This window comes from Rhineura floridana, chromosome 10, assembly GCF_030035675.1.
Source record: "Rhineura floridana isolate rRhiFlo1 chromosome 10, rRhiFlo1.hap2, whole genome shotgun sequence".
Taxonomy (NCBI): domain Eukaryota; kingdom Metazoa; phylum Chordata; class Lepidosauria; order Squamata; family Rhineuridae; genus Rhineura; species Rhineura floridana.
Window position 1 is genome coordinate 25,110,300 of NC_084489.1, and position 18,780 is coordinate 25,129,079.

Sequence of the window (18,780 nt, forward strand, 5' to 3'; positions counted from 1 at the left end):
TTTTTCAGCAGGCTTTCGGGACTTCTGGGGAGGCTTAATATTCTTCTGTTTTAAATGCCTCCTATTATGTATTGTTTGCTCTTATAATTTATATATTTCACTGTATTTTTATATTGTATTCTGCCATATTTATTGTATGTACGTCGCCTAGAGTGGCCATTGGCCAGATAGGCGACACATAAATTAAATTTATTATTATTATTATTATTACACAAACCAAAACCCAGTTATCCTTTGAAATGTGCACTTCTCTAAATTTTACAATATAGTTCTCCAGTCATGTATACAAAAATGGATCAGAGGGCACACTTAAAATTTTGAGAGGGTGCTGGGGGCACCAATCACAAAATGGCTGCCATGGGGGGCATGGCAAAACAAATCAGAGAGTAGTCATGGTGAAGGTTTTCCCATAAATGTATTTCCATACTAGAAAAGAATCAACCTGTTGAATTTCTGTCTGCCATATGGCTGTTAAAGGCACAAGAACCCAATGCCAACCCCAAACCAAAGCCTAGACTGCCATCCTGTACCCACATACCTGGAATTAAGCCCCATTGAACAACCAAAAGACCTACTTCTGAACAGACATATAAACTATTGTACCATAAGTTGACTATACAGTATACTCTTAATGAGTCCCTTTTCTTTAGCTCCTGCAAAGCAGAGACATGCCTAAGTTGCTATGCAAAGTTTTCACATTTGCCTTTTGGAGGGAGGAGGATTCTTTAAAGTTCACCCACACTTATTGTGTAGTAGTATTTACAGAAAATAATTTCTAGGCACTACCTGATCCAAGGCGAACCCAGCACAGCAAAGATGCATCCTGGTTGCTAGGGGGAAAGGAAGGGCAAACTATGGAGATTCCAGGGACTAGCAAAAAAGACAGAGGCAGGAAAACTACACTAAAGGGGAGGGCAAAATAGCAGCTCTTTAGGATCCTAGGGATTCCTATTGCCTGGTGTCCAAACAACCCATTTCTCAGTCACAGCTCTGACTTCACTCATTGTCTAATAACACTGAAAGGCAGGCGCAGCCATGCTGGCTCATTTCACAGAAATCACTTAGAAAGATACCTCCACATTTTGCTCCATAATTTTCTTTCTAGGAGGACTAGAGACTTATCTTTTAAAAAAATGAAAGCTCAGATTCTGGGCTACTTGCTGGGCATGCTACTAAAGGTTTTTGTGGGCGCATGGTGGAAACCCTAGTTGCTAGGGTAAAGCATGCATATAAATACCTATATTCATGAAAATAGCGTACACAACTGTTTTATATTACAGAAATTTGCTTTGCAAAAATATGTATATTAGGCAAAACTGCATACAAAATTGTGTATATTCAAAACAATTCACACTAAAATGCAGATGAATTTTCATGATGGCTTTAAAAAATTGCAAACTGATGTGGAAATGTGGAGATCCAAACTTAAGACTGGAAAAATGAGAAACTGAGAGAAACCAAAACTGATCTAGCCAATCCCTAATCAGAAAGAAGCCCCACTGAGTTCAACTCAACTTATCCCCAGGTACAGCTGGTATGGCGCAGTGGGGAAGAGAGGCTGGCTGGAAGTCCAGAGTCTGTGAGTTCAAATCCCCGCTCGTGTCTCCAGGGCATCAAGGGCCAGCTAAAGATCACCCCCACAGTGAGTGGCTCAAGAGTGACATGCCCTGCCACCTGTGCAGTGTGGGCAAGCTGCATAGTCCCAAGGAGCCCAGTTGCCCCCCAGCTGGCAGTTGCAGGCAAGGAAGGGGCTGGCTTGTGCAGCTGTGGCAAGCTGAGCAGGCCCTAGCCAGCTGGGGAGGACTAGCCTCAAAGGGAGCCAATGGTAAACCCCCTCTGAATACCGCTTACCATGAAAACTCTATTCAGAGGGTAGCCATAAGTCAGGATCGACTTGAAGGCAGTCCATATGCATATATGTTTGTACAGAATTGTAGCTTCCATCTCCTCGTAAACCAAACCAAACCAAATAAGTGCTTGAGAAGTAGATTCCTTCTGCTGTATCAACATAATTTTCTGTCTGGAAATGCTAACGATTGTCCTTTTCCTGCAGGACACTCCACAAGAGGGGGAAGTGACTGAGCTTCATTGGAGTCATCCAGTAGCAGGTGTTTTTGTGCCATCGTGAAGATGGGTCTTTGTGCCTACCAGCGCTGCTTGAAGGGAATCAAAGCCAGCACCAGGTTTCTGTAATTGCTGTTGGGCCCCTCAATCTGTTGATGGCCCCTGGCATTCTTATCTGATAGAGGAAGGGAGTGGCAATATGCTGAGCAGTGTCTAGCTCCTATCCTAATTCCCCATAATGCTCCCAAGACCCAATGTGGCAACGCTTGGAGTGGTGGGATGGATTTCTTTTTTTTAAGAGGGACCCAAGTCTGGTGTCAGAGGTGGACCCTGCTGGGGCAGAGTCCTTGACAGATGATGCCAGGTGCTGATAGCAGTCTTGAGATGATGATGGTAATTTATTTGATTTATATCCCACACATTTCTCCCAAGGAGATGAATGCCAGTGGTGGCTCATCTCCATTGCTCAGTGCAGAAGCAGTCGTGCTATGTCTGTCCCAAAGCCTCTCTAACTGCCTGTGCCAGAGTGAACCTGAACACTGGAAAAGTTCAGATCAGGGCCAAATGTCCTGTCCCAGGCCAAGTCTCAGCTGGAGAGGGTTCCCAACAAAGCCCAGAAGCAGTCCAGGGACTGGGCTATCAATGCAGGCAAGAGCACAGAGTAAAGGCAAGGTCAAGAAACAGTCTGTAGTCAGGCCACACAGAGGCAGCCCCTCAGGCAAGGAATGGAAAGACAAGGTGCAAAGCTGGTAGAAAGACCTGCAGCTCTCTCACTCTGCCACTGAGGCTTTTGAGCTGGAGCTGCTGGAACCACACTCAGGGTCCATTTGAATCCCATCAGCTGGTATCACAGAAAGGTCTCCTCATGAGGAGGACCTTACTCATGAAGAGACCTTGATTCCCAAGGCATCTTTCCCTGAAGTCTGCACTTCTGCTTATGGCAGCCTTTCCCAACTAGTGGGCCACCAGATGTTGTTGGACCACAATTCCCATCTTTCCTGACCATTGGCAATGCTGGCTGAGGCTGATGGGAGTTGTGGTCCAACAACATTTGGTGGCCCACTAGTTGGGAAAGGCTGGCTTATGGGATGGGTTTCCATCTGCCATTTAAGGGCTCATTGCCCACACAGGCTTGGGACCCATTCAATGTCAGCTTCTGAGGCTGGACAGCCCCCCAGCCATCCAGTCCGAGAGTCCTGACTCTTCCCCAGATATTGGCCTCACTTAGTAATGGGGGCTCCAGGTCATCCTCTGACAAGTAATCCTCTAGCTGAGGCATGACACCGAATGTGGCCCTCCCAGCCTCTCTACCTGGACCTCAGGATTCTCCCTAGACCACGCCCACTCCCCAGCCACACCCTCTGTTGGTGTTGCTTCACACGTCCTTAGGGTCTGGGTTTTTTTTTTGCCTCGCTGGAATGTATCCTTGAACTATAATAAGAGTTTTTGCTTCCCTGGAGGGATGACAGAGAGGGGAGAGTGAGCATGTGTAGAAACTAGTTTACTATACAAAACTAAAATATACATTAGTTTCTCCCCCTGCTTTTGTCTTTGGCCGTGCCCACCACAGGCATCTGGTCCTCAGAAGGTTGCCCAGAAAGGAATGTGGCCCTCAGCCTGAAAAAGATTCCCCACCCTTGATTGAAAGAATGAATTCTGTCCCTCGCAGACAGAAAGAGAGGATGCCAGTGAGGAGGGTTAATAGGAAAAATGGAGGGAATGAATGCAATCTCTGGAGCAATTAATATCCCGCGAAAGCATCTGATTAGAGAAACATGTGACTTTCAATAATAAATGAACAGAGGATCAAAAGATGCTGATCTAAGTGGCACGAGATGTCTAATGTAGAGTCTTCATAATGGGGAGGGGTCTCCACCTTGCGTCCTGCCCTCTGTTTTGAAAGACCCAGCATTAAGTGGGGTGAGCCTTGCACATGGCTGCAAAGGGTAAGGAATGACTTTGTTTGTTGCAGCATGAACCATTTGGAGTCACCCATTGGCATAGATACCATTGTCAATTCCGCATCTTCCTGAAAATGTACTTTTAAGCACCTTAATTGCATTTCAGAGATAACCCTACAGGCAAAGTGACAGGAAGAGAAACCATATAGAGCAGCTTGGCGGTCAGGCTCTTTGTTTTAAATCAATCAAACATCTGCGGCTAATGCAGCTTTGGGCTGCTCCTCAGGAAGCATTAGGCCTATTAGTCTGGGACTGGCAGGAACACAGAATAAATATATTTATGGACAGAGTACATGGGCATTACTGCCAGAGAACAAATGCAGAAGGAGGCAGAGAAGTGTGGTCAGCACTTCTGCTTTGCCAGGGGGAGGCCAGCTTAGTTCCCATATTCAGAGCACCAGTTATTTACACAGCCTTTGTCGTTCCTTTTTTCAGCTTATCACATCAGATCCCCTGCAGCTGCCTTCCCCAACCTAGCACCCTCCAGACGTTGCTTGACAACAACTCCTGTCATCCCTGACCATTGGCTATGCTGGCTGGGGCCAATGGGAGCTGTGGTTCAACAACATCTGGAGGGCACAGGTTGGGGGAGGTTGCTCTACAGCATTACCATCTACACCAAGGTGGAGAATTGGGTCTAGCCAGCGGGCAGGACCTTTGTCTCCTTCATCTCCTGCAGGCCAGGTTTGATCCTTATCTCCCCTCACCCCCACCCCATAGGCCAGTGTTGATTCCACACTGACATAGCACGAATTTCAGAGGCTGAGAGACCTGGCTGAGCCAGCTCAAGATATGTTGATGTCTGAGGTGGAGTAGGCAATGGTGCCCACAGGGCCAGCCCAAGCCATTTTGCCACTTGAGGCAGACCCCCACACACACCTGCATCCTGCACCCTGCTCTGCCGGCAGCTGTGACTTACCACAGGCACTGCAACTTGAGTTGCCCCAAGACTCACAACACAAAATGTAGACAGACTTTTGGGAGACATTGACAAGCTCTAGCGATGGGCAAATGTCAACTCTGGTTTCTCTCAGTTTGTCATTTTTTCAGTTCTCCAAATTTCCATACAAGTTTCCCATTTAAAAAAAGTCCTCATGAAAATTCATCAGCATTTTAGTATGAATTTCTTCTAATATGCACATTTTTCCAAGCAATATCTCCTAATATCTGATACATTATTTTCACTAATATATGCATTTAGATGCAGACATTCATTCATTGGCGATCACTCATGGCTGAGTAACATTGTCTTCCAGGGTAATGTCTTTAACAGTGGGTCCGTAAGTGACTGTGGAGGCCAATTCTGGATCCACACAGCCTCCCACAGTGAGGACATAGGTTTCCAGATGGAAGATGGTCACGGTGAGGATTTGCTTGATGTACCTTCCACTTAGCCAAGGGTGCCGCTCCCTCAAGTCATGGTGTGTCCTCTAAAACAGTGGTGGAGAACGTGTGGCTCTCCAGATGTTGTTGGACTTTAGGTCCTATCATCCCTGACCATTGCTGTGCTGGCTGAGGCTGATGGGAGATGGAGTTCAAGAACATCTGGAGGGCCACATGTTCTCCCCCCCCCCGTTGACCCACCAGCCGGGAAGACAGATTTTCTCCACACAACAGAAGCATAACCAAGAAATTTTCCAATGCCCTCCCTGCAAATCACAATGTATGATATCTGAGGCCTTTCAAGTTATTTTGGCACCTGGGGCAAAGAACCCCACAAATACCTCTCTGCTTCCTTGACTTAAAAGAATAACACAACAGTGCAAATTAACTAACAATTTGCTGTCCTTTCGTGATATCCAAATTCAGCTGCCTGAGGCGATCACTTCACTCTATCTGATAGTAGGGCCAGCAGTCAGCAGGGCTCACTCTTGGATGTGTTCTGTTTCAAGGTTAAATTGCTAGTAAGTAGCGTATTCTAGGAGCACATGTTGTGATGCTTGGGTACGCTTCATGGTAACTATAGTGATGCTATCAACCACTATGCACTTGCTATACAAATAGTTGACACTGTTTTAATAAAGATATCTGGGTCTTGCCAAGTGCTACACAAGACTTTTTAATTGTTTATAACAATAGTCACTCAGAATAAGTCAAGGCCAGACTACATATGTTGCTAAAAGTGTAATTAGAAAGCACATCAGGGTTTTTTGGTTGTTGTTAATTTAATAATACGGTGAGGGTGATTTTCATGGGTACTGCAGTGCCTGGGAAAGGCAAGTTTAATCAGGAACCTGAACAATCTCTTGTAGCCTCACAATGGCAACAACAATCAACTTATATCTCTCTTCTTGTATCATTATCCCCAAAATATGCTGCTTTCAAAGGGATTCCCCCCCACATATGAGCTTTGATTTCTTCCTTCAGCTGAGCAGCACAAAGAATGTCCCCCCACCTTACTCGCATTTCATCTGAGAAATTAAATCATGTTTTACGTGGGATTTACACGAGGGAATTCACTTTCGAAACCTTTGCATTAATTATTAAGTGGGCAGGATAGGACCGAGGTATATTATGAAGGTTAAGTGTCTCGGCATTGATGCACTTAAACATTCCAGGGATGGGTGGCTGTTTCATAGAATTTCTCATCAAATAAGGAAGATAATAAAAAAATGAGAAGCCAATGATTTCCTTCCTTTTCCTTCCTCAGCTCTTCCTTTCTGGATGTTAATGTGATTTATTATACTCTCTTGCTCACCAGTCATGAATAATGAGTGGTTTCATTTTCACATGACATCTATGGAAGATCTCAATGCACAAGGGTGTGTGTGTGTGTGTGTGTTGGAACAGAAAAGAAACCCACCTGTATAAAGATAAAGAAAGAATGAACAGGTTAAGATTTTAGGATGCTTCCCTGGTACTTTGTTAGCTGTGGTTTAAGCTAAGAACAGGGAACCAATGGCCGTCCAGATATCATTCGAATCCAACTCCCATCAGCCCCAACCAACATGGCTAATGGGAATAATGAGACTTACAGCCCAACAACTTCCCCATCCCTGGTATAAACTCTTAGCACAGCCAAATGCATTATTTTTATTTATTAATTTATTAATTATTAAATGTATATCGTACTCTTCCTCCCAGAACATGAACAGCCCCGGCCTTGGTTTCTAAATAGTATCTTATCTTATCATATTGTATTGTATAATATGTAGTTAAAAGTATTTATTTATTTGCAAAACTTTCTATACTGCAAATATTAAGAAAAAATATAGTGGTGAATAGCATAAAATCAGCAATAAAATTACATCCATAAAAGAAATACAAAACACATCATGCAGACACCATAATAAGAGAAACCATGTAATTAATCATGGCCTAAATATAACTCAAACAGTGTTCGATATCACTCAAAAAAACAGAGCCTCTGTTGTACAATCAATGGGTAATATGGAGCTCCACTCACTTCAGTGTAGGAAATGGCACGTAAGTGCATCTCTGTTGCTCACATGATGGAGGGTCTCCTCTGTGGAAGTGAATGAAAAGCTCTTTCAGATGGGACAACTGTGTGTGCAAACTGGTGATCCTGTGACTACAAGAAACTGTGCAGTGTTAAAATGGCTAAAATATCACTATACTAATAGTGATCTCACTTCTCCAAGGGCTGATCCTTAAGTGGCGAAAAAATGGAACCAATCATGGACATGAAGGAGGTATCAATAGGCTCAAGAGAATCCCAAGGTTTGCAGAAATGCAAACAATATGTTTTTGGGAGGGGACTGCAAAAACGTCCAATGAGGACCAAGCATGCCCAGTGGGCTGACTCTTGGGTGGGTGAAAACCAAGGGGAGGTGAGATAGAATAGAGGAAGGGGGCACAGTTGGTTGGCTGGAACCCTGAACAGCAAGTGCATTCCACACTGTGACGTTTTGTTGCAGGTTCTATTTATAATGTATATTCACTAATAAGCAAAAAATCTTGTGGTTTAAGATCATACCTATAGCCCACAGATATTTCTATCAAACTTTTAAAAGCAGGGAAATTGAGCAGCTATAGTAAATGCACCAGGGGAGCAGGAGACCTGACCTCCTCTCTGAGATATTGTACTGCCCTACAAATTTGGGTTGGTCTTTCACAGTCCAATCCACTTCCTGTGTAGCTTGGAAGCATTTGGTAACATGTGCCTCTGAGCATATGGTGAGTCCAAGGTCACCCAGTGAGCTTCATGGCTGTGTGGGGATTTGAATCCTTGTCTCCCAGGTTGTAGGCCTAGGATAGGTAAAACTGACCATGGGAGAGGGTGGAGGGCGGAGGTGAGGGGAAGGAGGAGGAAGGGAAAGGAGGGAATTGGAAGGGGAGGGGGGAGGGGAGGGGAAGGAAGGGGGGAAGGAAGGGGCAAGAGGGAGGGAATAGGAGAGAGGAGGAGGGGAGGGCAGGTTTGATAATTTGACTTCAGTGGGATTTACTCTTGTGCAATCATGCTTAGGATAGGTGAAACTGACCTGGGGGAGACGGAAGGGGGAGGGGAGGGGAGGGGAGGAGATTGGATGGGTGGGCACTGGGCAGAGGGGAAGCCCCTTTCCTTTCCAAAATGAAAACATTGTGAACAGTATTTTCAGAGTTTCCCCAACCTTTTTATTCTATAGCCTCCCACCCAAATTTAAAGCAAAGCTGTCCCTGACCACATCCACACCAGGCCTTTAGTTCACTTTGGACAGTCATGTCTTATCTCAAAGAATACTGGGAAGTGTAGTTAGTGAAGGGTGCTGAGAGTCTCTAGGAGGTGCCCTGTTCCCCTCACAGACTTCAATTAGAGTGGCTGACTGTTAAACCACTCTGGCCACTGGAGCTCTGTCAGTGGAATAGGAGTCTCCTCTCAGCACCCTTCACAAACTACACCTCCCAGGATTCTTTGGGGGAAGCCATGACTGTCTCAAGTGAAATCAAAGTCTGATGTGGGTGTGGCCCCCTGATTAGCCAAGCCTAGCAGCTGCAAGTCTTGCCTTTAGAACACTGACAGTTGGTTCTTACTGAGCATGCCCAACACTATCATTGAGTTCAATGCAAAATTTCTTAAATTAATTAAAAATCAGCCAGGGCTTTTTTTAAAAAAAACATTAAACTGCAGAAGTTGAAGGTCAGAGTATGGGGTAAGGCCAGTAATAGGATTACAGGTTCTCTGTGAACATGGCTGATTTTTAATGAATTTCAACAGATTATGCGAACTCTGACAAAAAAACCCAACAAGACTCTGGTTTTTCTCTCTCTCTCTTTACACTTTGAACTCTCTATTCTCTTTGACTGTTTTGTGTGTCACCATGAAAATTTAAAAGGTTGTTAAGCAAGCATTTCTGAGTTCAGGACTATAAATTTTGTAAGGTTTTGTTTTGAAATGAATTTATGGGAAGCATCGGAATGACATGCGGGGTACTTTCAATTTAACATTGCAGAATGTGAAAAATCCACACTGACTATAGTATACAGCCACTCTCGTGGCTGTATAATATTTGCAGGGTGTGTGGGGACTGCTTCACATGTTACAATAGATGCACTTACATGCTCAAAATTTAGGATACACCTGCTTCTTCCCTGTCTGGTATGAGTGGTGTGCTGCAAAGCCAGGAGGAAGGTGACAATCACAGTTCCCTGCTGCAATGGTGTGCATCAGCCTTTTGACTCATCAAATAATGGGAATAGGTGCGGTGACTAATAAAGGTACAACAAAGCTCAGCATCTTGAAGCTTCCCATAATTACTTGATACTTTTTCTGAATCACAGCAGCCAAACTCAAGGTTACAGAGAAAGAGAAGTTGGAACATGGGGAAAATGTCATGCCCATCTCATTTGGGTCTGCATGATTTTTGCCTCTTAGCAGAGAAAAGTATTTGAAAATGATGGTATTCTATGGGAACTGACAGTTGACATATCTGACATAATGACAACACTGGCTGAGCCTTTCTTACAAAGCTGGAAAGAACAATATACTTTACACATGGAACATATAAAGCAGAAAATTACTTCAAAAGTCAAAAGCAGGCATGGCTTGGGAGATTTTTTTTTTTTAGAAATGGAAAAACTGTATAAATCCCCATTGCTCACTAATGCTTATCAAGCATCTCCATGTGCTTTTAAGAACCAGATCTCTTTTCTGCACCCTCTGTGACATCAGTTTCTTTTCCCCCCAGTGATTAACGCATTTTATGAAATTGTCTATGTGGGTATTTGTCTTGTCAATGTGGTGAGAGCCCATTTCCTGGAGGTGGAAGTGCTTTGTTGATTAAGTGCTTCAGTGTGGAAGACCTTGCTTGAAGAGCTCCACTGCTGTCAACTTTGCTGAGGTAATCAATGAGAAATTCTTTCTCAAAGGTGGTTTCTTTTGAGATAGAAAGAAGAATTTATGAAATCTGGAATGGTTTTGAGCCAATGGGAGAGGGAGTGGAGGTCGGGGAAGATCACTTAATGGTCACTGGAAACATGTGTCAATGGCTGAAACAAGAAAGGGACGCATTGCAAACGCAGCAAAACAAAAATGCTTGATGGGGAGGAGACTGATGCTGTGGGACTCCAATTCCCATCAGCCCCAACCAGCATGGCCAATTATCAGAGATTACTTGTAATCTACCTACTTCTAGAGGGCCACAGCTTCCTCACCTCTGCATTAGGGATATCTTTTACAGAGGCCCAGTATGTGGGCCTTTGCATCTAGTTTCTTGCCTTCTATTTTTGAGCCGGTTTCGTTGGAGCTTCATATAAGGGTAGGCATTGCCAATGCTGAGTCTGGGGCACCTTATGCCCCCGTTTCACTTTTGGATTTCCCTGCCTTTCCTTCAGCTGGCAGTAGCCAACTAAAACAGGAAGCATTCATAACCAAAGAAAGGAGGAGTGTATATATTTGCTCCATTTTCACTTAAACAGGGGTTATACATTTATCCAGATGTGGGAATGAGCCAAAATTTTCCAGGGTTTTTTTTTGGTGGTGTTTCTTCACACTGTTAAAAAAAATCTCAGTAATAAAGACAAATCTAATTATTTGAAATTTCATTTATTATTGTCTAATGCAGGGTTCTTCAACCTTGGGTCCTCAGATTTTATTGGACTACAACTCCCATTAACCTTGACTATTGCCTAAGCTGACTGGGGATGCTGGGAACTGAAAGCGAACAGCATCTGGGGACCTACGGTTGAAGAACAGTGGTCTAATGGCATCATCACATAAGGGGCAATGTTGTGATGTTGTCCCATTAGCTACATGATCCTGACTGAGAAGCATCAGCCATATAACAATTTAAGAAAGGAGGAAGACAAAGCAGCTGCAGGGAAATTATGGTGCTGAAGATGATAAAAACTGAATATCTGTACAATCCAACACCAAAATTCAATAAGGCATATGTAAGCGAACTGATTTCAGTAGGCTTTAAGCATTCCTAACTCCCTGTTCAAGTGTGGCCAAAGCCTTTTTTATTTTTTTTTAATCTACCTTGTGGAAAATGCTTGTTTTCACCCCAGAATTGAAACTGATGATTATTCAGTGTATTCTAATCCCAAATTGATGATTATTTAGTGCAGCCTAATTTCAATGTGTTTAAATTTCCGAAGGAATGACAACAGTGAAACGAGTGGGTGTAAACACTGTCAGTATTTCCTTGATCTGGGCGAAGTGAAATAGATCATCAGCTTAATACATTTGTGTATATCATGAATCATTGGATCAGCTTCTCCCACATGAATATGATAATGTATGCTGAATTATCACAGCTATGAGGCAGTCACAACAATTAGCAGAGAGACAAAATGTCAACTGGCTTAAAAGAAATCAGTGCAACACTGGCATTTCTGCCTTGCTTCTCTAGAACACTTCACTACTAAATGTATGGAGTATAAGGCTATCAATGGCTACTAGCCATGATGGCTATGTTCTACATTCACTGTCAGCAGCAGTATGGTTCTGCATTCCAGTTGCTGGAAACAGCAAGAGGGGAGAGTGCTCCTGTGCTCAGGTCCTACTTGCAGGCTTTCCACAGGCATTTGGTTGACCACTGGTTGGATCCGTGGGCCATCGGCTGGATCCATCAGGCTCTTCTCATGTTCATAGGTTCATCATTTTGTCTATGTACCTATTAAATTCATACCACACCATGGAGCTCAAGGTAGTGTAATGGTTCTATGACACACACTCCTCAATTTTATCCTCACAACAGCCTTTTGTTGGTTAGACTGAGAGATAGTGACTGACCTAGAGTGTGGATGTGAACCTGAGTCTCCCTGGTTCCAGTTTAACACTCTGATCCAGGGGTAGTCAATATTATGCCCTCCAGATATTCTCTAATACAACTCCCATAATTCCTGCCTGTTAGTCATGCTGACGAGGGCTGATGGGAGTTGTAAGGCAAAACATCTGGAAGGCACCATTACCCCAGCTCTAATCACTATATCACACTAGTGTATATGTGTCGAATCAGATACATACATTTCGATCACCAAAATATTGCAAGGATGCACATTGCTTTCCCTGAAAAATTATGCTCTCCATCAGCAATAATGCAGATTGTAATAAGCAATGGCTCCAGCAAGGTCCCAGGCACAGGTTGGCATGAATTGCAAAACCCTCTGCCAGAGATTGGCTGAAGCTTTGCTCCTTGATTGACTTCAGATCAACCCTGGGCCTTCTGAAGCCATAGTAACTTTATGGGCTGTTTGTCAAGCATATGTCGTGCTAAGCTTTCCAAGCGAGAGCAAGACCTAAGTAGAATAAATGTATTAGTAGAAAATACAGTGATCATGGTATGAGAAGAAACTTTTTCCGTTCCCCACATCAATATTTCTCAAGATCAGGATGAAGAACCAACAAAATGCCCTGGAGGATAGAAATGGCATGAATGACCCTGACATCCTTGACAAGCGATTCCCTACACTGATTTTAATATAGAATAATGCGTATGCGTAGAATAGCTTTTCAAGGTTTACAGGTGCACTCAAGGGGTTCTGTTGGTTCACCACAGAGAAGGCATCAAGTCAGTGAGGAAGAGAAAGGGAGAGAAGGAGAGGAGAGCTGTACCTTGTTAAACAAAGGTGAGGTGAAACCATCTGGAACTGATAAAGTGGAAAGCGATATTGTTCACTTCAAGGCTTCATTTAGTTCTTCTTGCCTGGTAGTTTCAGGAAAGTGAAACTGTTTCTAGAATCAATACTGCTATCATTTCACAAAATTACAGTGGTTCGACCAGAAAGCAAGTCATAAATCAACATCACGGCCAGACAGCCAGAGGAAACATTTCTGCTTTACGGATTTCAGTGGTTCAGGACCTGTTAAGGAAGATCCAGTCAGCCCAGGATTCATTTTTCACTTTTGCACATAGGCACATATACAGCTACCTTTAAAAATTAATGCATCTGAATATCAGATGGGCATGATGGGAATCCAGGATTTGCTATATCCTTAAAAAAAAAAGATATGGTAATTAACAATATTAAGATGGTGGATCTGCAAGATGTAAATCCTTTAATTGCAACTGAGGTTATAATATAATTTTGAGAAATTGTACCCACTGTGCCTTGCCCTCTTTCTGAATCATCTGCTTCCCTAATAAAAATCATTACTATATAGTGCATTATTATATAGTGCTTGGGAATGTTTGTGCATTCAAAGCACTTCAGGTAAATTATCACAACAGCCCTATCACAACCTTGTTAAGATAGGCCGTTTATATTGGGTTGGATCCAGAGGTGGCTTTCCACAAATGGAGGGGCTTTTCCAGAGCACAAGACCTTTGCATGGGAAAAGTGAACTGAAATGCAGCAGTGTGCCTTTGTTAGCACAAGGCATTGCGCAATCTTTTGCACAACATGTCAAGATGTGTGCTTGTGCTAAGTGGGTGTTGTGTGAGTGGTCTTCTGCCAGCTTTTATGCAATGATTTGCAGAACAGTGCCAAAACCAGAATTTTGCTAGCATCTCTCTGGATCTAGCCCACGATTCCCACACTGCAAATTTGGCCTGAAGCTGAAAAACAGCAGGTCACCTAAGAGCCACCTAAGCCTGAACCATAGTCTGGGTCATAGTTCAGTCTCTTAGCCACTGCACTACAATAGCTCAGCAGAAGTTGTCCCTAATAGTTCAAGATGGCTGCATCAGAAGAAATGGAGTGTAGAGGAAAGCTGGTTATGAAGACAATAATGTAAAATTCAGAGCAGATTTTTTTTAAAAAAAAAAACACGTCCTGATGACAGCCGTGACCCACTGCAAGAAACCAATGCTGGTCCGAAAGCAATGAGGATTGCCAGATTATGTCAAAATCCAGTAATAAATCTGATTTAGCAAATATTCTCCCCCCTTCCCTAGCACTTACTGACTTTTTGTCACAGCACAGGACAATTCCCATCTATTATTGTCAGGTTTTTGGTTTTTTTGTACAAAATGAGGTGTCAGTACTCACGCCTGGATAAAAGTGCTGTGGGCACCACCACAAAATGGTTGCCATGGGCAGCCAAAAAAGAGGTGCCAGTACTCTATACCAGTGAGACCATTTGTTTGGAAAGTAATTTGTGGCACACACCACCTCTAAGCCACGTGGAGTGGCAATAAATCTTTCGGTGAGTCTTGATTTCAAGGTGACCAAGATCCTTAGAGATGCCAAGGGCCATTTTCTTTTTGTTGAAGAGCTACTGAATAAATCTAATTTGGTTATGCTAGGAGTGCGCCAAATGAAAACCAATTGCAATTCATTAACAAAGTTTTTAAAAGGGCAAGACAACTTTCTCAGGGGAGAATTTTGCAGAGAGGGGGATTTAAATTGGAATCGTAGGGGCTATGTTCAAATATTTGGTGCTGGGCAAGGGGGACGGAAACTGACTAAAACTGTTAAGAAACAATTGGATTTGTTGCATATATTTTAAAAGTGGGGGGGTTGGGATGTCCAGGGGGGGGAAGTCACCCTGGAGAGATGAGCTACACTTTTTCATCTAAGTGATACCTCTCTCAGAAGAGAATTGATTTTGTCCTGGTGGATGATAAATTTATGCAATACTTAAAGGAGTCTGATGTCAGCTTTATTGGGAACTCTGATCATGCCCCAGTGGATGCTCTTCTTCCATGCCAACATCAGGCTCCCTTATCTCCAACATGGTTCTTCTCTCCATCCCTGTTGGTTAATGGGGAGGTGAGAGACAAACTTCAGGAAACATTGGTCAGTTATTTTGCTGATAATGATAAGGAAGAACCCCCCAGCAGCACATTATGGGAGGCCATGAAAGCCATCCTCAGAGGCCATTGTTTGAAAGAAGGGGCAATTCTTAAACATAACATACTGTATAATCCAAAACATTTGGAGGATGAGATTAAGGACCTGCTTCATAAATATACACAATCTGGTTTCTAAAAGTTTTTCTTTTATTAGCGGAAAAGAGAAGAGAACTGGAACTGGCTGATCTAAGACAAACTACTGTTAATTTATTTTATTTTAAGAAAAAGGTTTTTTGAATTTGGAGGGTGGGATTCTAGATTATTAATGGACAAATTGAGGAAACAAAAGGAGAAAACAAAGCTCCATTTCCTGATGCAGGAGGATCTGGTTTGTAACAGCTTTGCTCAGTATTATTCCACACTGTATTGCAGTACTCAACCATTGATGGACAAGAGAGAAATGTCTAGATTCCTCTGGAATCCTCTTGGTGAGGAGTGAGGACACGGCTCTCGTGGGCATTAAAATTTCCCCAGAACAAGTCCTAACAGTCATCAAGAATTTTAAAGAACATAAGGCCCCAGGGCCTGACAGCTTTCCAGCCCCATTTTTAAGAGATTTCAAGATGTACTGCTGCCTTACTTAGTCAGGTTGTTTAGTGAATTATGGATGGTGATCCTATGCCTCCAGCCTGAAGGGATTCCAGAAGAGTGGTCATCCCAAAGTTGGGAAAAGATCCCTTCAGGTTGGAGTCATATTGTTCTATCTAGTTGCTCAACCTGGAGTATAAGATTTTTGCTGCTGTTTTGGCAAACAGATTGTAGCTGATTGTCATGAAGTATGTGCACCCTGACCATCCAGTTTCATTTCCTGCAAACAGATAGTAGATCCTACTCAGAAACTTTAAAATTTGCTATATTATTTGAAGGTTCAAAAATTACCTCTTATTTTGTTTCTTGATATATTCAAGGCTTTTGATTTTCAAGAGTGGCCCCACCTATTGGCGGTTCTCCAAAAAATGAAATTCAACCCTAAATTTATTCAGTCCTTGACTAAAATCTACGATGTGTCTAAAGCCTGCATTACAGTTAATAATTTAAATTCATCCCAATTTAACATACAGCAAGGAATGAAACAGGGCTGTCCCCTTTGCCCTTTATTGTTTATTTTAGTTTTGGGACCATTGGCATGCGTGCTGAGGAGACATAAAGATGTTACTGTAGTTTATTTATTTATTTATTTATTTATTTATTTATTTATTTCATTAAACTTATAGACCGCCCCATAGCCGAAGCTCTCTGGGCGGTTTACAAGAACAAGAACAACATCAAAAATACAATACACATATAACAATATAAAACATTAAAAAATTTAAAATATTAAAAATTAATACAGTTCCAACACATACTAACTTAATTAAAATGCCTGAGTGAAGAGGAAAGTTTTAACCTGGCGCCGAAAAGATAGTAATGTTGGCGCCAGGCGTATCTCCTCAGGGAGGTTGTTCCACAGTTCGGGGGCCACCACTGAAAACGCCCTTTTTCGTGTTGCCGCCCTCCGAGCTTCCCTATAAGTAGGCACTCGGAGGAGGGTCTTCGTTGTTAGGGTTGGAGGAGAAAAATAACTCCTCATAATGTATGCCAATTATATGTTGATTACGACTTCGCAGCCAGTGGCTGCAGCTCTCAAACTTAAGGAGGTCTTCTTGGAATTTGGGTGGGTAACTGGATTGGTGGTTAACTTTACCAAGTCTGAGACAATGTGTTCTTACCTGCCTCCAACAATTCAGAAATATTTTTGGGAAATTCTACATATTCCGTGAACCATACTAGCGTGCAGTACTTAGGAGTGCAGATTACCAAACACTTAAACAGATCGTATCACTGCAATTATACCAAAGTATGGTCAAATATCAGACAAGAATTGGCTTGACAGAATAAAATGACATTAAGCATTTCTGACCGTTTGGGTGGCAATTAAGATGATCACTCCAAAATTGCTTTATTTATTTCAAACTTTACTAGCACGTGTTACAATTTCACAATTACATAAATGGCAAAGGCAACTTAATCAATTTGTTTTCGGGACTAAGGTTCCTAGAATATGGAAACCCTTGTTATATAAAACCCTGCTTTAGGGTGGCTGGAGGGTTCCTAACCTTGCTTGCTATTACCCTGCAAATCAGTTGTGGCATATGTTACCTTTCATGGTTCAGTCCACAATGGGTTAGGCTTGAATCAAGCATGATCCAAGGTGTCCTGATCAACATCATACTGTTTTTGAAATATAAGTTGCGTTCATAGACTTGGATTGAGAACCTTTTTACTTTGACTCTATTTTGATGCTGAAAGGAGTGGATGGACTGCCTTACACTGGCGTTCTTCACTCATTCCATTAGCCTGCCATTCCTCTTTTGGGGAGCATTTTTCTACAACAGAACTTGACTATTGAAAATCAAAGGAGCTGTACAAGTTATATGGTTTTTATAAAGGCCATAGAGTTATTACTGAGGCAGCTATTCAAAAGTTATGCGCTCATCACATCCCTAGTTTTTTATGGAGCAAGCTACATTTTTTTTCTGAATAAAGCTGCAGTATTGGAAAGTGCGGTGAGACAGTTAACCCCTTTTGAAAGAGAGTTGCTCAGTTATTCTAGTGTGATGAGGGGCATGGTCTTGAAAAAAATACCAGTGGTTGTTGGTAGGAAACTATGGGCAGCATCACTTATTTGCATCTTTTGCAATGTGAACATTAGTGAATGATGATAATCCTCTCCTCTATGTAACATGTTTGATGAGACTGCGGGGTAGGGGCAGAGGAGTTTTATGGGATAAAAATTGTGCTGTTCCCTTTTTCTCTTTTCTATAATTTTTTTTAAAGGTCACAGTACTCTGTACCAGTGAGTACCATCACAAAAAGGCATGATGATGATGATGACGACAATGTGAATTTTCTACTGCATATATGTCCCAAGCCAATTTGCCGACATATCCTTAAAAACAGCTAAAATAATTATTAAAACTGTACAAGAACAACCAAATGTTGGTGTAAAAACAACACAAAATGAACACCTAAGGCAGAGACCTTTTCATCTAGCTGGAAAAGCTTGTTGAAACAAAAAATGTCTCCAATAGTTTCCAGAAAGTGCAGCTAGTGGGCACCTGCCATATCAAAACAGGAATCCCGTTCCGCAGAACAGGAACAGCTGTACTGAAAGCCCTACTCCAAGTTATTGTAGAGTGAGCTTCTGATATTTTGGGGACTTCAAGGAGAAAATTTCCTGCGGGGACTGGGGGAGAATTTTGATTTTGAATTTGCACTTCTTGGACCAATATGTGAGCTAAAACCCAATTGCACTTCTCCAAATTTTGAGATGCAGTTCCCCAACCAAACAATGTGTATAAAAAGTGCCTATATAAGGGGAAAGAGTTCATATATATATATGCATATATAAGGGAAAACACCCTAAAAACATGTATCGTATTATGGGAAGTTGCTTACATAAAAAGTGTAAAGTAATAAAAACTGCCTACAAAAATGTGTATGGATAAATTTGCACTAAAATACTAGTGAATTTTCCTGAGGAGTTTTTTTTTTTATGCAAATTGCTGTGGAGAACTATACTTAAGGCTGTGTACACA